Source organism: Lolium perenne, chromosome 7, assembly GCF_019359855.2.
Source record: "Lolium perenne isolate Kyuss_39 chromosome 7, Kyuss_2.0, whole genome shotgun sequence".
Taxonomy (NCBI): Eukaryota; Viridiplantae; Streptophyta; class Magnoliopsida; order Poales; family Poaceae; genus Lolium; species Lolium perenne.
Genome location: NC_067250.2, coordinates 107,144,275 through 107,164,609, shown reverse-complemented (window position 1 = coordinate 107,164,609; position 20,335 = coordinate 107,144,275). Strand labels below are relative to the sequence as shown.

Below are 20,335 nucleotides of genomic sequence, written 5' to 3'. Positions count from 1 at the left end.
ACCCATGTTCAGGGCCCTCAGAGAGGTAAAACCCCTACGTCCTGCTTTGGTGGATGTATTGCAGGTCACAATGGAGAAGATGACCGTACAGATGTCTTGGGTTTGCGATCGCTTAGGATCTTCCCACCTCTATGCTAGCAAGGCTAGTCCTTTTATAGAGGAGCTGGTCCTCCTCCCTCGAAATATCTTGAGGGGGAAGGGTTGCCACATTTCCAAACCGAGAGCGGCAAACTCCCCCACCTTTTACAGGATGAACATAGTCCATGGTCGATTAAAGTGTCGGTCCATGGCAGATGCTAAGGTCATTGATGACCCCTCCGTTGGTAGCTTGCACCGTCCACCTGGCCTTGCACTAAAGAGGCAAGGATAGGGTATTGGCGCCTTGGTCCTCGTCGAGCCCGCTTTAATCACCAAAGAGGCAATAGAATCTTGCCTCCTCGGGACGGAGCTTTTGAGCTCATCCATGACGTGTCTGGTGCCAGCCTAGCTTTTCTTGTAGCTTTGGAGCCCACTTCGCCTGTCCTTGCTGCATGCTTGGTGAAGAAGGAATCCTATGCTTCCTTGATTGATCTTATCGCCCCCAAAGGGGCTTCCTGACTTGAAGAGGTTGATGTCTGGGGAACCTCCGCGAGGGAGTTCCTTCCCGAGCCAATCTTTTGCTCCAGCCTGATATCTCCGAGAGGGTTTTAAGCCTCGCGAAGCCTCACCCGAGAGTAGCCTCCTCGTGTGATTGTTTTGTTGTGGACTCTGAGGGCCCAGCGACCATAGGTCCATGACACCCTGGTTGACAGGGATCCCACATGAACTGTACAAAAATTTAGGTAAAGAAAAGTAGATCTTCAGCTGAATCGCTGGTGGAGATCTTTGTCCTATATCCAGGCCACCGCTTTTGCAAGATAATGGCTCTATAGTTTTGGCCAACGTTTTAAATAGCTGGCTATAGTTTTTTGGGAGACCTGCCACCGCGGCTATGCCATTTGTAGGCCGAATGAGAAAAAGCCGCTAATAGGTGGCTATAACCCAATTTAGCCCCCAGATAGCCTCTAATTTAGCCGCTAACCCAGGTGTATTTTGAATTCTCTTCTATTTTCTTTTTTTATTTCTTGTTTTGAATTTGTGTTTAATATGATAAGATAAAATTTTTGAGTTGAATAACTGGATACTTGTTTGCCTTCAATAGTTGAATAAGTTGTATCACGGATTGTGTTTGAGTCATACTTTTTTTTTGGTAAGATACGACTGAAATATTCTAATTAAAAAAATGCTAAATATTATGCGTATTTTTCCAACTTCGTATACAACCAGGAAAGCCATTTGAAGATTTCATGATCTTTTTTTGCAAAATACATCGAAATTCAAGTTTTCCAATTTTTCCTACAAGTATACCACTTAATATAAGTACAATTCAAAAGTTTTTTTTTTTGAAGTTTTTGTAATATTTTGTGATTTTTTGAACACTAAAAATGCGATACACGGGGGAGGGGGGATTCGTGGACTGTTGAAAAAACTTCTGTGGTGCATGTAGCTCCATGGCTCCATGCGCCACAGAAATGCTTCTTTATATGGCACATTTAGCCACATGCACCACAAAAGTTCGATATTTATGTGGCTCATCCAGCTCCATGCGCCACAGAAATACTCAGAATTAGTCAACCCAATAATTGCTCGCGGGCCCCACTAGATTTCTATGGCGCGTGGAGAGTTAGTGCGCCACAAAAATGCCAAATTCTGTGGCGCATGAAGAGTTGGTGCGCCACAAAAATTCCAAATTTAGTGGCACACGTGCCTGGGTGCGCTACAATTTTTTTAGTGGCGCATGGTTATTTGGTGTGCCACATAATACATTCCTACCTATAAAGGGTTTTCCTAGTAGTGTGGATCTCAGGCCGCCGCATATGATTTCAAGGCCTCCAGATTTTACCCCTTCAGCAAGGTATTTCGCTAAATACTAGCTTTGTGCAGCCGACATTATGTCATGGTGATGCATGATTAATTACTGGATGGATCAGTGCGTAGTCCTTGGGCACTCGTAAATTTTCATACCTGATGTTAGGGTTTTTGGATTGGCAAGTGCACACATGAATTTTGTTCTCTACGGTGCCACATTCGGAATTTTGCATGTGTTTCTCAATTGATAGTGTCACTATGTGTTGATTGTTTGATTCCGCTCTATATAAGAGCAAAATAAATAGTAGAGTCCAATGTTGACTACATAGTCATGCCATGTCACCTACAACCATCATAAAGCCTATCCAAATAATAAGAAAGCTATTAGACTGACTCTTAGATAGGCTTTAATTAGCATTTCATTATTTAAACCATGCATGTCATTGGGCTTGACCAGCATGCAACCTTCGGCTTCGCTCTCTCTCCTACTTCCTCTCTCCTCCGTGTAGGATTATGCTGATATCTCCACTGCGATTCATGCATGTTGTGTGCATCACACCTACTCCCTTCGTCCTTAGATAATTAGACGTTAAGACATGTCTTAAGTTAAACATTATTAACTTTGACCAACTTTCTAAAAAAGGCAATAGCATTTATGAAATTAATTAATATCACTAGATTCGTCTTGACATGTAGTTCAATAATATACCACTTTAATCTCACATATATAGCTATTTTTGTGTAAAATATAGTGAAATTTGAAAATGTTCGACTTCCAAAAAAAAAACACTTATTCGTGGATGAAGGGAGTAGAGCTTGGCACACGTAAACGTTCCTCTTAGTTGGTGTACATTAACCATCAAGCAGTTCTAAAATTATTGAACAAAGCTTACCTCCTACCTACTGTTAAAACAAAACAAAGCCTGCCTCCTATCTTCTCAAGAGATAAATTAGTACACCCAGACTGTGTAACTGTGCAAGTCTAACCATGCAGCTAGACGAGCCAGCCCACCCACCTAATTTGTTCTGACAATTACAAGTTTAAACGATTGCATGATTTGGCATATATTTTCTTAATACGCACAAAGTTCCAGCAAACAATGATTATGTATAATCGTCAGCATAATAAGCTGTGAGGTAACATGCCCACATAAATATGCAGCCAAATATGGAGAGTGGATTTTTTGTAGCCCGTGCTACATGTAGAACTTTTTCTGCAAAATTTGAAAATGGGATTCTAAAGTTTCTAAAAAAAATTGAGAAAAATCTAGATATAGAAATATGTGATCGACCAATCTGTAAAATTTGAACTCCAGATACCTCAGAATCGAGGCTACAAAAAATTGATAAAATCTGACAGATTTTGAGATTTTTATTCTCACACCGTTCACTACTATTGATGTTAGAATTTTTCATTTTTGCACAGCTCCGAATATGTGGTATTTTGAGTTAATATTTTCCACATTTGTAGATCACAGTATTGTCAATAGCTAGATTTAATTTTAGATTCTGAAACTTTAAAATGTTGTTTTCATTTTTTCAAAAAAACAAGCTATGTGAAGCTCGAGCTACACTTATAGTTTCCAGCCAAATGCATCTATTGACCAGTGAGGTGCAACTTCTACTAGTCAACCACATGAAAGAACTGATCGATCTTGCCAATGTGGGAGCCTCGTGCTTGTTAGACCAACATCTACCGTGAATGTACAACTCCTTAAACTCACAATCGTTATGAAGCACCTAAAACGTCCGATCATGCGACATTCGAGGTTATTGTAACTACTGTCCTCATCACGGTAAACACATTTTCAATTACCTTAAGAAGGGCTACCTGAGCCATCACGAAGTTTACGGTCTGTCCAACTTATCATTTATTATTGTATTCCGCTGAATAGCCTTTCCGTTACATTCTTTGCGATTTCATCGGTTACATTCCGCTGGACATGGTATCTTATCTTAGCTAGTTAGTACCTGTTTCTTCATTGCTGTGGAGCAATGGAGCAAATAAATATGCAGAATGTGCACTTGCACCCACCAGGAACACACTCGCCAGATCCATTGACCGACTTTAGACATCGGTCATGGCAATCCTGGGCTTCACATGGCGTATTCGCTGGGATAATGGTTGACGTACATCCCTCGGGTTCGATGCTACCTTCCGTTGATGGCTTTGTTACTGCATCTGTAGATTTTCACAATGAAGAAAAGAGCGGATCAAAACATGACCATAATTTTCTCGACGGGTTGCTAGATAAACCTACGAGATAAATAATTGAGCACCTGATGTTAGCACAAGGAAGGCGAGGGTGAGAAGCAACATCAGGTTAGTCCTCATCTTAACTAGTTGGTTTTGACGGTAATCTTACTAATTGTGGTGTTGACAGAAAAAGGTGTTGTTTGTTGTTGATGTGTGAGTTGTGAAGGAGAACGGACGAATGGCAAAACTATTTATAGCAAATGCGAACTTGACTTTTTTTTTCTCCTGAATTACATTCAAGTAGATGACTGGATAGGCTGTACGAATTAATAGCAATCAATATCAATAATTGTGTCTATTTATAGATAGGATAATTTATTTTTGTTTCGCGAGCTACATAAAAAAAAGGCTTTCATGAACAGTACAAAAAATTAGGTAAAGAAAAGTAGCTGTGCCACTGAATCGCCGATGGAGATCTTTATCATATATCCAGACCACCGCTTCTGCAAGATAAAGCCTCTATAGTTTTAGCCAACGTTTTAAATAGTTGGCTATAATTTTTTGGAGACCTGCCGCCGCGGCTATGCCTTGTAGGCTGAATGAGAAAAAACCGCTAATAGCTCGCTATAGCCCAATTTAGCCCCCCAATTAGCCTCTAATTTAGCTGCTAACCCAGGTGTATTTTGAATTCTCTTCTCGTTTCTTTTTTATTTCTTGTTTTTTAAATTTGCGTTTAATATGATTAGATAAATTTTTTGAGTTGAATAATTGAATACATGTTTGCCTTCAATAGTAGAATAGGTTGTATCACGAATTGTGTTCGAGTCATAGTTTTCTTTTTTTGTAAGATATGACTGAAATATTTTAATTTTAAAAAATGCAAAATGAAATATTATGTGTATTTGTCTGACTTCGTATACAACCAGAAAAGCCTATTGAAGATTTCATGATCTTTTTCTTGCAAAATACATTGAAATTCATGTTTTCCAATTTTTCCTACAAGTATACCACTTAATATAAGTACAGTTGAAAGGAAATTTTGTTTGAAGTTTTAATAATTTTCTGTGATTTTTTGAACACTAAAAATTATGTGGCGTGCGTAGCTCCATGCGCCATAGAAATGCTTCTTTCTTTGGCGCATTTGGCCACATGCGCCACATAAATTCGATATTTTTGTGGCTCATCCAGCTCTATGCGCCACAAAAATACTTAGAATTGGTCAACCTAAAAATTGGCCACTTCCCCCACCAGATTTCTGTGGCAATGGAGAGTTTGTGCGCCACAAAAATGCCAAATTCTGTGGAGCATGGAGAGTTGGTGCGCCACAGAAATTCCAAATATAGTGGCGCATGTGTCTGGGTGCGCCACAATTTTTTTTTAGTAGCGCATGATTATATGGTGCGTCACAAAATACATTCCTACCTATAAAGGTTTTCCTAGTAGTGTGGATCTCAGGCCGCCGCGCTTGATTTCAAGGCCTGCAGATTTTACCCCTCCAGCGAGGTATTTCGCTAAATACTAACTTTGTGGAGCCGACATCATGTCATGGTGATGCACAATTAATTACTGGATGGATCAGTGCGTACTTCCTGGGCACTCGTAAATTTGCATCCCGTGTGGAGGTGATGTTAGAGTTTTTGGATTGGCAAGTGCACACATGAATTTTGTTCTCTACGGTGCCACATTCGGAATTTTAAATGTGTTTCTCAATTGATAGTGTCACTATGTGTTAATTGTTTGATTCGGCTCTGTATAAGAGAAAAATAAATAGTAGAGTCCGATATTAACTATATAGTCATGCCATGTCACCCAACAACCATCATAAAACCTATCCAAATAATAAGAACGCTATTACATTGACTCTTAGATGGGCTTTAATTAGCATTTCGTTATTTAAACCATGCATATCATTGGGCTTGAGCTGCATGCAAGCTCCGGCTTCGCTCTCTCTTTCCTACTTCCTCTCTCCTCTGCGTAGGATTATGCTGACGTATCCACTGCAATTCATGCATGTTGTGTGCATCATACATACTCCCTTCATCCTTAGATAATTATACCTTAAGACATGTATTAAGTTAAAATTATTAACCTTGACCAACTTTATAAAAAAGGTAATAGCATTAATGAAATTAATTAATATCGCTAGATTCATCTTGACATGTAGTTCAATAATATAGCACGTATATAGCTATTTTTGTGTAAAAATATAGTAAAATTTGAAAATATTCGAATTCCAAAAAAATACACTTATTCGCGGATGGAGGGAGTAGAGCTTGGCACACATAAACGTTCCTCTTAGTTGGTGTACATTAACCATCAAGCAGTCCTTACATTACTAAACAAAGCTTACCTCCTACCTACTGTCAAAACAAAAGAAAGCCTACCTCCTATCTTCTGAAAAGATAGATTAGTACACTTAGACTGTGTAACTGTGCAAGTTTAACCATATAGCTAGCGGCGCAATACCAGGGATTCCGGCGCCAACGTGGAACCTGCAGAACACAATCAAAATACTTTGCCCCAACGTAACAGTGAGGTTGTCACACTACGGGAAAAGAAGACGTTGCCGTGCGAAGCTTTGGACGGCAAAGGGCCCTATACGCACGGCAACGGCTTTGCCGTGCGTGCACTCACGGCAAAGCTTGCACGGCAAAGCCTCCGACGGCAACGCCACCTTTGCCGTGCGCATGCAAGGAATGCACGGCAAAGCCCTTTGCCGTGCGCTGCCAACGCTGCCGTGCGCTCCCTCTTTGCCGTGCGCTGCCAACGCTGCCGTGCGACCTTACTTTGCCGTGCGCCGAAGTACTTTGCCGTGCGCCCGACGTTGCCGTGCGTATCATTCTCTGCCGTGCGAAGCTTTGTCGTGCGGCCTTGATCTGCCACGCACGGGAAAGCCCCATACAGGCACGCCCCAGGAGCTCCCAGGAGCACAGGTGGGCGACACGTGGCTCCTTTGCCGTGCGTGTGCACACGGCAAAGAGACCAAAAGTCCTTTGCCGTGTGCACACACACGGCAAAGGGCCCTGTTTTTTTCATTTTTTTGTTGTTTTTTGCCTATTCCCTGCATTTCAAATATAGCAATTGACAATATAGCATATACAACATATAATCTTCAACATAACATCACCAAACACTACGGGAACACCACAAATACATCAACCGCACATATTCATGCATACAATGCATTACATAGAGTCCATAGTCCATCCACACAAGTTACATAGAGTCCATAGTGCAATGTCCATTATTACAATCCATTAGAAGCATACAATCCGACAAAGTGCACCAAGACCATGCCATCATCCTTGTCCTCCTCCATTGCTTCCGCCGGCCTCATCGTCATTGCCTTGTGACATATAATCTATAAGCAGGTTGATGGAATGAACATTTGCATTTGCATATTGAACACTTGAACAAGTACAAGTAGCGGGTTGGGCACAAGCGTAGGAGGACTCACCGCGGTTCATGCTCCGGATGATGTTCATGTTGTTGACGGTGATAGGTGTCCCCGGGGTATGAGTGGGCGGTGGCGGCATCCACTGTATGGAGTAAGGTGGAGGAGGAAGACTCCCCGGTGGAGAAGTCAGAACCGTCTGGCTCATCAGCCAGCTCATCTGTGCCTGCTGCTGCTGCATCATCTGCTGCTGCTGTTGCATCTGCTGCATCATCTGTGTCTGCTGCTGCTGGTACTCCAGAATCTGCTGCTCCATCTGTGCCCTTTGCTCCTGGGCCGCCTGCTCCTTCGCTGCCATCTCCTCCTACGTTGTGTTGCCGCGATGTTATTAACATTTCAATGGAAAGCATGTAAAGGAAATGTAGAGGCCCGAGGAAGAACATACCCGTAACCGCTCGACAGCTAGATCCGAAGCCCGTGGCCGGGGCTCTACCTCAGGCTGGCCGCTCTTACGACCACGACGGATCTGGCGGAGAGAGGGAACCTTCGCTGGGTCGACGCACCCGTCACCAAACCATAGGCGGCCATGCTTCAAGCCTTCTCCCGCAAGCACCGCGACCTCAGGGTCAAAGTCCTCAGCCTCTGGGTTGGCGTCCTCGCCGTACTTCTACTTGAACTTGGAGACATACGACATGCACTGGGTCTCGGATTGCGGGTTAACCCACACGGACCCCGTCTCAGGATCAGGCGTCTTCCTTTTCTTCATCTTCTTTAGCACGGCAAAGACGTTAGGCTTCGCTCCTGTCCTGACTTCCTGCAAAAGAAAACATGTAATTGAGTGAAGTGGCACACCCTTGCGGAGTTAACAACTATATAACATGAATTCAAAGAATGAAGGAACCATTAATTTGCTCACCTCCTTCTGCAGGTGAAGAGAGATGGGGATGCTGCCTTGGATATGCGATCCACCTCGCATCTCTGCCCGCTTATTATTGCCCTCCTCGTGCTTCTTGAGGTACTGGGGGCATGTCCACCACATGACCATCGCACGAAAGCACCTCTCGTCGTTGCCGACGTACTGAGGAGGGTTCTACATGCACAAGATAAACCCATTATGGTAAAATAAACTACATGGCGATAAAGAAATCAATAACACATAAATGCAAATACCTGCAAGTACTGCCACGGCTGCATGAGCGTGTCGCGAGCATCCTCCTTAGTCATGTGGACGAAGCGGTCGGCGTGCCAGTCGCGGACGCATTGAACACGTGCCTCGTAGTGCATGCCAATCACCCTCTTCCTTGCAAGCTGGTGTAGGACATCATCGCACGCATTCTCCTTGCCCTCGGCCCTCTTGAAGTATTTCTGCAACCATGCACATAGGTAAAACAAGGGGCATTAGTGCAATTATTGTGAACCAAGGAGAGTGTATGAATGGTAAGAAGTCAAAAGTCACGTACCCAGAATTTGGCAACAACCAAATCCGCCGCGGTGCCGCGGACAAGAGCATCTTCCGCGAGGCTGTAGTGCGCCCACCTCCAAGCTACGTCGCAGCCACCAGTAGGGAGATTGACTATCCCAGGGAAATACCATCTAAGTAGGCCCCCAAGGATGTTCGAGTACCCACGTGGCGGTCTCTGCAACGGGTCTTCATACTGGAACGAGCTGCACCATGAAACGACAACATCAATATGTATGTGATAATAATTTTGATAATGACAAAATTGCGATAACGAAATGCCAAAAATTAACATGTACCTCCTTCCATAGGGGTGTAGAACAACGTGCCTGTAGCGCCAGTCCTTCAGCGCGGGGAGATGTGTTATCCCACGCCGATATGGCTTCCTATCACGTGGCCTCAGCCTCTCCACAGCTGGAACGTACTGGTAATCCTCCGGCGCATGCCACTGTAGGCTTGGATCAGGATCGAACACTAAACCCCCCAACCCCTCATCCTCCGAGAGGTCCTCGTCGTCCCCCTCCTCCTCCTGGTCCTCCCCACCCCCTCCTCCTCCTGGTCCTCCCCACCCCCTCCTCCTCCTGGTCCTCCCCACCCCCGTGGTGCTCCTGGTCCTCCTCCTCGTCATCATCATTGGCTGCGGGAGGGGGGCTAGGACTAGGAGTGAGTACCCGCGTCGCATTCTTCCTACGCGGCCGCCCTGTGGGAGCGACAGGAGGGGGGCTAGGAGGGGGGGTAGTAGCTCGGTCCCGACTCGAAGTCCCTACACCTACCAAGTCCTTGAGCTTCTTTTTAAGACCGCCACCCCTTTTTTTTGGTGGCATGCTTCAATCACCTGCAAACACAAATGAAGAGAGTGGTTTATTAGTACGCAATATTGTAAAGAGATAAATATTAGTGAAAGCAACAGAAATATAAGTAGACGAACATTAATGAAAGCAACAATAATGCAAAAGGATGAACATTAATTAGTGGAAGCAACAAATAGCTAGCATAGAGTTCTCTCAAACATAGCATGGAGTTCTTACAAATAATCTAGCTAGACAATCTCTATTACACGGAGTTATTACAAATAACCTAGCTAGCCTCACAATTACTACTACATAGATCAGTAGCCTGTGTCACCGTCCGTGATTGGACCGCGTGTCTCGTCATCGTCATCAGGCTCGGCGAACCAATAATCATCAATGAAACCTGGAGGTGGTCCATCTGCATCGAGGTCAATCCCTGCTCTGAACGCCTCGAGCAAACTCAGGTCTTCTGGGGCACAAACATCCTCAGCTTCATCTTCTGCATTGTCCCCATCCATGCCCGCATCTTCTTGTTCATCGTCTACGACCATGTCATCGATAGTCGGCAAGGCGATTGTGAAATGCCCGGGGAGCCCTTGTTCCTGATAGAACTCGACACTATTTGCTGAGGGGTCTACGCGGCGGTAATCGTCCTTGTTTGGCGGGGGCGGCCTATTGCGTGAAGGCACCGTCGTCACAACATCCCATCCATGTAGACGTTTTGTCGGGTTTCTGCACGTGTACGGGAGATAGAATACTTGAAAGGCCTGGGTAGCCAAGATGTACACATCCTCTCCCTTATAAACAGAGTTCCTTTCAACTTCGACCAACCCAATTTCAGGATCCCGTCTCACCCGACGTGGGTCAAACCAATGACATTTGAAGACGACGGGATTTAGCCCTTTCTGAAACCCGTAATTCAGCTCGTATATATCCTCGACTCTTCCATAGTAATGGAGCCCATCGTCACCTTGACATACCACCCCGCTATTTATTGTCTTCGCGTTGGGCCGGCTTGTTGTGTATTTATGGGTCTGGAAGCGATACCCGTTCACGTCATAGGAGTTGAACGCTTCGAGGGAATGGTCAAAGCCCCTAGCAATTTTTCTTAGCTCTGTCTTCATCTCATTGTCGGTTCTTGCCTACAAGTTTAGCACAAGAAGTTTAGAACGAGAAATGACCGATAAATGTCGAAAGTGTTAGCTAATTTGGATAGAAAAGTACCAAATTACAAAACCAGCTACTGAAACCGAAACCGCCGCCCTTATCGAAAATTTGCTTGGATTCTTCCGGGGTAGGCTCCCTGTGGGTATTCTTCCAATGTATAGCCTTGAATTGCCTATACTGATGAAAAGAGGAAGAGTTAGCCACGCAAATACGAGTGAATGTTTGCGAATAACTAAATGGTTTGCACTTACTCGATGTACGGCTTCACTTCGACCATGGTGTTCAAGACATACGAGTGGATCAAGGTCCGCTCCTGCCGGTCCGTTCTGTACGGCTTCGAGCCACTTGACTTGCCACCAAGCCCCACGAAGATGCTAAGCTTGGGTACTTCTTCATTGTTGGCGACATTGTAACGGAGGACCGGGTTGTGCTTTGTGGGAATGTTGGGATCATAGTGCTTAGTGGTGAAGTTCGCCACCTCCACGTTCAGGACTGCCTCGGCTATGGATGCTTCGATCTTGCATTTATTGCCAGTCATTTGACGAAGCTTTTGTGTTTCTCTCTCGGGACCAAACTGCCAACGGCCCCAATTCGCCCCCCCCTTTAAGCATTCCTCCGCGAGGTGCAGGATCATATGTTGCATCGGATTAAAGAACCCTGGAGGAAAGATCTTCTCTAGATCGCAAAGCAACACGGGTGCCTCTTCATCCAGCTTCTCAATCACTTTAGTGTCTAACTCCCTAGCACAAATCTGGCGGAAGAAAAAACTCAACCTCGCTAGCACTCGCCAAGTCTTCTCAGGGACATAGCCTCGAATCATCACCGGCATTATCCGCTCAAGCCATATGTGGTAGTCATGACTCTTCAGCCCTTGTACTCGCAACGTTTCAATGTTTAGACCCCTCATCCAGTTAGCTGCGAACCCATCGGGGAAAAATAAGGAGTCCTTCATCCATTGGAAGACATCCCTTTTTTGGGCCTTTGTGAGGCAGAACGGAGCGTACACCCGGATTTTTAAGTCCGAATGCCTATTATGTCATACATCGCAATCCCAGGAATATTGTTGTTGCGAGGCATAATAGTTAAGTATCACCGTCATCATTCATTACAAACCATAAGTCTTACAAATTGGAATCACATGATCCATATTACACGAATAGTTGATCTATTGATCAACGAACAAACACAAGTTCATAGTTCAACATAGCGGAAGCGTAAGATACAAGGACTCTCTAGTCCACAGGCCAACGCTTGACGTCGGAAGGCGCTTAGTTGTCGTAGGCGTCCTGCTGGTCATCTCCTTGGTCGTCTTCATACTCTGGCCATTTGAATAGCCAGGGACAAAGCCGTGAGTACATTGAGTACTCGCAAACTAATACTAGTGTAAGTGCTAGACATTCTAGTATGGTTTGCTAAGCTCTAGTTTATTTGCATAAAGCTAGTTTTAGTTCACAAAGTTTGAGAAAAGCTTATTCAAGTGCTAACTAACTCAAGTGGGAACCTTAGTGTCATTCCCACCATTCAAGTGGTGATTTCAATTCAATGCACCACAAGTCATTTCACCATCATCCTTTTCAACATCATTTTCAAAGATATGACATCGGAAACTGTATGGCCTTTCCAACCGTCCTTAACCGTGGACGCGGCTATTCGAATAGGTTTACACTCTGCAGAGGTTGCACACTTGTGCCACAACATTTGATTTCATCCGTCGGGATTACCCCGAATCATCGTAACACAGTACGCGGATCATCAACCATAACTTTTCACTTACAAATCCTAGTATGAGCACCTCTCCCCATGAGCTTGGCCTCCCAGTGAAGACCAACTATCAACCTGGGAACTGCACAGGGCTTGGCCGTACAATTCACCTTAATTTCACATCATTTCTCAACAACGGAGGCAGCCTCAAGCGTAACCCCTATGACGTGTGTTCAGAGGGAACCCATACTAAGACGCATAAACTTCCAGTTAAGCCCTACCCATAATCAGGTATTGTGGGGGTACTTAAGAATTGGAAAGGTATCGCATTCAAACCAACATCATTGTTTATCAAAAATCACCATCTTCTCTTGTTCATATTCACCTTCAAAAATCATTCAATGGAATGCATCTTCATTCCAAGGTTTCCAAAATCACTTCAAAAAATTCACATTGTTCCCATCTAGAGTAGTCAAGTTTTAATTCATTAGCACTAGCTCTAATTCATGAGGGGTGCTAACTTGCTTTGCTTGGAGAAGACTAACTCACTACTCTAGTAATCAACTTGTACTTTGACCAAAGTTAACTATAAAAGTACTCATTTAGAAAACAAGTAACAACTTGTAAAGTAAAAACTTGGGATGGGTTCATATCAGAAAAGATAAGAAACATGGTGCCTTGCCCCAAGGGGCTTTGCACTTTGCAAGAATATTAGCTTGCCTTGGTAGTTCTCAAACTGTTCCTCCTCCTCCTCTTGGTAGCAACCTTCTTCTTCGGCGTACTCTCCGGTGCTACCATCTAAATTTGAATACGAGTATAATTACTCACTAATTCAATGGCTATTCCATACATCACATATAACACACAAACTACTCTATGCACACAAGTAAATTAACTAGAGTGCATGGGTTGTGGGGTTTAAATAGAATTCACTTCTTTGTATTTCATTTGTAAATGATAGTTTCCATAGGGTTCTTGAGAAATAATTTCCTCTCATTGAAATCTTCTTAAGATTTAATTTCTCAAACAATCATGTATGAACTCATCTTGACCTAAGTCAAATGTTCATCATCATCATTTGTGAAAAGGATTTAAATGAGGTAGATCACCTCATACTATTTAAATAACACTATATTTGATTTAAATCTCAAGTAATTCATATAAGAGAGTTTGGAACCAGGGGTCCAAACATCCCATGAATTCATGTGAGACAAGTTTAAGTGAAGTGTGAGACTCCACATAATTTACTTTAATAGTTTTGGACAATATCAACTAGTTAAACTAGCCAAATGATCCATTAATTAAACTAGGGCATGATCATGCAAAGTGACCACACCATTTTATTGCATAAACAATTAGTGTAAGTCAAATGTGAGCTATTAGAGTTGGAATTAACTTAATATCTATTTTGGTTGATTTTTAATAATTGTTTGAATAGGGAAAAGTCCCTGTCTTGTTATTTTTATCACATTTATTCTACACAGAGTATGGCCATGAGGCCAGTGGCATTGGCTAGATAATTTCTCTAGCTTTCCAACAACATAAAATTCACTAAATTTGGTTTAGCCAATTTGAATCTATTGATTTTCAAAGTGGAGGCAGTATTGAAAATTATCTGAAATTAATTAAATCGAGTTTGAATTAAAAGGCCGGCGGGAAACGAAACTGGGCCAGATTCGAATAAAAATGGCCCAGTCCAGCCCAGCCACGGTCCACAGACGCGCGGGCTGCCTGACAGGGTGGGGTCCACCTGTCAGCGACTCTGTAAACCCGAATCGGTACAGATCAACGTGGGGCGTTGGATTAGAAGGGGATCGGAGGGCCGTGGTTCGTCGTCGTCTCCGACGAGAACCCGACGGTGCGGCGGCGGCAGTAGGGGGTCGGAGGGCTTACGGCGGCTCCAGCGAGGGATGGCAGTGTGCTCGGGGTAGATGTGGACGACGGCGAAGCTCCAGGTACAGGTGGCGTCGCCTGAGGTGGCCTGGTTCGCCGGCGATTGCTGCAGAGCTTCCGCGGCGGCGAGCTCTCGATTGGCCTTGCTCCGGCATGAATCCGATGAGTGGTGAGGTGGTTGAGAAGCGGTGAGAGGTGGGGAGTGCGGTGGTGTGCTTGGATCATCAAGGGGAGGTCTCCTTTTATAGCAGCGCATGGGTGCTGCGGGGCAGGGTGGTGGTCGACCATGGCGCAGCTTCTCCGGTGAGCGGTCGAGCTAGGGGAGGTGGTGGCAGCGTTCTACGGTTCCTGGCGATGCTATTGGCGGCGACAGCTTGGTCGGGCAGGGCTTGGTTGGGTCGCATTGCTTCCAGGCATGTCGCGGCAGTGGCGGGATCTTCTTCCCCGTCTACGGCGGCGGCGGTCCAGGGTCTGGTCGTGGCCATGTCTGGCGGCGTCGTGGTGGCGTGGTGATGCTCAACGGCTAGCAAGCGGGGCCAGGGCGAGCGCGAGGTGGTGGCGCGGCGCGTGGCCAGTGCGTGTCCACGGCGTGCACACACGCGACACGAACGGCATCCTGCCGCGTTCTGGGCGCGCTGTCTCCGGCGACTCCACGGCGGCTACGGCGAGCTGGTGAGGGCTAGGCGAGGTAGAGAGGCGTGGTGGCGATGCTGGACACCAGGGCCAAGGTTGGAGAGTGAGGGGGAGAGGGGTGGCTCGACATGGCCGGCATGGCCATGTCATGCATGCTAGGGTTTGCCTCCCTAGGTTACTATGTGGTATTAAGTGAGAGAGGGGACCAGGGGACCATTTAGGGTAGTGTAGTGTAGATTAGGTTTGTGTAGAACACTATTTCAAATAGTGTCAAATAGTTACATAATTGGAAATTTGCAAATTTGTCCAAATTTGAAATAATTCAAAAGGTGAATGTGTTTGAAAAGTGAGTGTTGATATTAGTTGTAATTGACCAGAGGTGGTTTGAGGTGGTGGTGGACTTTTTAGAATTCAAAATTTTGCCAAAATGGCTAAGTGGGGAATGTTGCATATGTTAAAAAGTTGGGACTTTGGATGAGCCTTGCTCATGATCAAAGATGATTTTGGCATGGTGACCTTCATCAAAGTTGTTCACCTTGATGTTGACTTTGAAATGGTGCAAAGAGTTAGCAAGAGTTGGTTTGGGAAAATTGAATGTCAAGGGCTCAAAGTGGTGATCAGACTAGAATTGTCAAAATTGACCATTATCATATGTGAGTGGAATTTGTGTTTGGATTTCATTTGAATTGTGAAACTTTGATTCCAAAAGTTGTAATAAGTGTTTAATAACATTATTCAACTAATGGTGAAGACCAAATAGGTCTAGGGTCAAAATTTATAAAAATGCCATAGGGCATATGTGGGGGTTTTTAGGGTTTTGCATTTTATGGATTTTCTTCCTTTTTGATTTATTTGGTTGGTGATCTTCATATGATCACATTAGGGTTTTAGAGCATATCAAAAGCAAGTAAAAGCAATCATCATGGCATATCACTCAAATGCACAAGTCCTATGCATGGTACTATATGGAAAAAGAAAAGTTTTTGTTGGTTTGAAAATTTGCTTTCTGGAATTCTCTAACTTTCTTTTTATTGAAATTTGGGGTGTTACAAACCCTTCCCCCTTACAAAAGATCTCGTCCCGAGATCGAAAAGAAAGTTAGGTACTAAAGAGATCTGGGTACTCCTTCTTCATGAAGTCTTCGCGTTCCCATGTGGCTTCATCCTCGGTATGATTGCTCCACTGGATCTTCAGAAACTTGATGCTTCGGGTGCGGGTGGTTCGGTAGGCTTCTTCCAGGATGCGAATTGGCACTTCGCGGTAAGTCAGATCCTTGTTGATATCCACCGATCTGTGATCGATGTTCTTGAACACTTCGGTCTTCTCCGGGACTTCAAGGCACTTCCGGAGAAGTGAGATGTGAAACACGTCGTGCACCGCCGACATTTCTTCAGGCAACTCCAGTTGATAAGATACTTCACCTCGGCGGCTGAGGACTTTGAAAGGTCCGACATAGCGGGGTGCAAGCTTTCCTTTCAGTTGGAACCTTTGCATTCCTTTCAAGGGGGATACTTTGAGATAGACGAAGTCTCCGATCTCAAAGGTCATCTCCCGACGTCTCTTGTCAGCGTAGCTCTTCTGTCTGGATTGCGCAGTCTTGAGGTACTCGCGGATCTTGTGGACTTTCTCTTCGGCTTCACGAAGAACATCTGGGCCGAAAACTTGGCTCTCTCCGACTTCTGACCAGTTCAGGGGGGTACGGCACTTCCTTCCGTACAAGGCTTCAAAGGGGGCCATCTGTAGGCTGGCTTGGTAACTATTGTTGTAAGAGAATTCTCGTAAGGTAGGCAGTCTTCCCACTTGGATCCGTATTCCAAAGACGCATGCTCTAAGCATGTCCTCCAGATCTCCGGTTTACTCGCGTCACCGTCCGTCGGTCTGAGGGTGATAGGCGGTGCTGAAATTTAGGCGGGTGCCTAGTCCTTCATGCACTTTCTGCCAGAACCTTGAGGTGAACTGTGATCCTCTATCTGATACTATCGATTTGGGGGTTCTGTGCAGAGCGACTATTCTGGAGATGTAAAGTTCAGCTAACTTTGGGCCTTGATAGGTAGTTTTGACGGCGATGAAATGGGCGACTTTGGTCAATCTATCGACCACTACCCATATTGAATCATTGCCTTTGCTGGATTTGGGCAGTCTGGTGATAAAGTCCATTCCTACGGAGTCCCATTTCCATTCCGGAATCTGGAGGGGTTGTAACAGTCCGGCGGGTCGTTGATGTTCTGCCTTGACTCTCTGACAGATGTCACACTTAGCGATATAGCTACCGATCTCTCTCTTCATTCCGTGCCACCAAAATTGTTCCTTTAGGTCCTGATACATCTTGGTACCTCCGGGGTGGATTGAATAAAGGGTGTCATGGGCTTCTTGCAGAATGACTTGTTTCAAGTTAGAGTCCGATGGTACGCAGAGACGTTCTTTGTACCAAAGCACTCCGGCTTCGTCTACGGTGAATCCGGGGGCTTTTCCTGTGGCTTTCTATTTCTTGATTCCGTCAATGCTAGCGTTGTCTTTCTGGGCTTCCTAGATCTGACCAACCAAGGTGGGTTGCAGTTCTATGCTGGCTAGGAATCCTTCACTAACAAGTTCAAGTCTGAACTGTTCAAACTCTTGGTGCAAGCTGGGCTGTTCGGTTGCGAGCATGGAGTTCAACTGGCACGGCAGTCGACTCAAAGCATCCGCTACCACATTGGCCTTGCCGGGGTGGTAGTGAATCTCCATGTCGTAATCCTTGATCAGTTCGATCCATCGGCGTTGTCTCATGTTCAACTCCTTCTGGGTGAAAATATATTTGAGGCTTTTGTGGTCGGAGTAGATCTCGCATCGATTACCCATGAGGTAATGACGCCAAACTTTCAAGGCTAAGACCACGGCTGCAAGCTCGAGGTCATGGGTTGGGTAGTTCTGTTCATGTTGCTTGAGCTGTCTTGAAAGGTAGGACACAACCTTGCCTTCTTGCATAAGCACGCATCCAAGTCCAGTCTTGGAGGCGTCGCAATATACATCAAAGGGTTTTGCGATATCTGGCATGATCAGGATTGGGGCTGTTGTCAGTCTACTTTTGAGCTGTTGAAAGCTCTCTTCGCACTTGTCGGTCCACTCAAACTTTCTGTCCTTTTTCAGCAGTTGGGTCATTGGTCGAGCGATGCTCAAAAAACCTTCTACAAATCTGCGGTAATATCCGGCTAATCCAAGAAAAGCGCGGACCTCGGTTTGTGTGGTTGGGGCTTTCCATTCCATAACAGTTTTGATCTTGGCAGGATCTACGGCGATTCCTCCTGCGGACAAGATGTGTCCCAGGAATCCAACTTCTTCCAGCCAAAACTCGCACTTGCTAAACTTGGCATACAACTTGTGTTGTCTAAGGGTTTCTAGGGCAATCTCCAAATGCTGTTCATGTTCCTCTTCGGACTTGGAGTAGACGAGGATGTCGTCGATGAACACAACGACAAACTTGTCCAAAAAGTTCATGAAGATCTTATTCATGAGATTCATGAAATAAGCGGGGGCATTGGTCAGTCCAAACGACATGACGTTGTACTCATACAACCCATATCTGGTGGTAAAGGCAGTTTTTGGAATGTCGGTGGCTCGAATCTTCAGTTGGTGGTATCCAGTTCTAAGGTCAATCTTGGAGAAAACTCGGGATACGGTGAGTTGGTCAAACAAGTCTTCGATCTTGGGTAGGGGGTATTTGTTTTTGATGGTGACATCGTTAAGCTTACGATAGTCCGTGCATAAACGATTTGCACCATCTTTCTTGTCGACAAACAAGACGGGGGATCTCCAGGGGGATGCACTTGGTCTAATCAAACCTTTGGCGAGCATGTCATCTATTTGCTTCTTCAGCTCCACAAGCTCGGTTGCGTTCATGCTGTAGGCTCTCTGGGCTATGGGTCCAGTTCCGGGGATTAACTCGATGATAAACTCGATATCCCGATCCGGGGGCATACCGGGTAGATCATCCGGAAACACATCAGGGTAACGACAAACGACCCTGATTTGATCCAGAGTTGGCTTGGATACACTTTGGTTGCATGTAAATTTTCTGGGTAGTTTTTCAGAGACGTGCTCAACTACGATACCGGTGCTGCTAGTCATGGTTATGGCTTTCTTGGCACAGTCTATCAATCCATTGTGCTTGGACATCCAGTCCATTCCTAGGACAACTTCCAAACCTTTGGTTCCCAGTATGATTAGATTTGCAAAGAAATCTACATCATGGATTTTGATTGGCACATTTTTGCAAAATTTTCTGGCTTTGGTGGTTGATCCGGGGATTTGGACTATCATAACATGCTTCAAACTGAGGGGTTGAATTTTACTTGTTGATGCAAAGTCTTCGGTGACAAAGGAATGAGATGCTCCAGAATCAAACAACACTCTGGCAGGGATGTGATTGACAGAAAACATACCCAGTACAACATCTGGTGCTTCTTGGGCTTCTTCGGCGTTCATGTGGTAGAGGCGGCCGTTGCGGTTGTTGGGGTTGTTGGGGGCGAACTTCTTGCCGGTGGAGACACGGCGTTGCTGCTGAGCAGGTGCAGCGGTGTTGCCGGCGAGCTTGGCAAGACGCTTGGGACACTCGTTGGAGTAGTGCCCCACTACACCACACTCATAACAAGTGATAGTGGTCTTGTCTTGCTTGTTCGCAACGGGAACGGCATTGCTTCCGGTTCTGGGAGCGGTGTTGGTGTTGGGGTTGTTGTTGTTGGGGGCTCGGGGTGGAGCGCGGTTGTAGTTGTTGTTGTTGTAGCCTCCTGGCTTGGAGTTTCCTCCACTCCGGTTCTGATAACCGGGGCGAGAGTTCTGCATCTGGGGTTTGTTGTTTCTCGGAGTGAAACCCCCGCTTGAGCTAGGGCGAAACTTCTGGGGGTGGCTTGATCCACTTTGATTTGCCATGCGGCGCTTGCGGTTCTCATTGGCTTGGTTTAACTTGCCCTCCATCTGGATGGCAGAGTCAACAAGGGCTTCGAGGTCGGCGAAGGGGATGTTGACGAGGACAGTCTGCATCTCATCATGCAGTCCGTTCAGGAATCTCTCCTTCCTCTTTTCCACGGTGTCGGTCTCATCAGGGGCATACCTTGACAAAGTAAGAAACTTGTCGCGGTATTCAACCACCGTCATGCGACCTTGTTTCAGCTCACGGAATTCATCCCTCATCTTCTTGATAAGACCCGGGGGTACATGGTACTTGCTGAACTTGAGTT

At 45.3% G+C, this 20,335-nt stretch overlaps 1 long non-coding RNA gene across 1 annotated transcript; it reads right to left on the bottom strand.

The window, feature by feature from the left end:
• Nucleotides 1–3,726: 3,726 nt before the first annotated feature.
• Nucleotides 3,727–4,301, bottom strand: LOC127312675 (uncharacterized). Its single transcript, XR_007858502.1, has 2 exons — nucleotides 4,168–4,301; nucleotides 3,727–4,069 (listed from the first exon to the last, which is right to left on the bottom strand). It is a non-coding gene; the product is annotated as an uncharacterized lncRNA (long non-coding RNA).
• Between the last annotated feature and the right edge of the window lie 16,034 nt (nucleotides 4,302–20,335).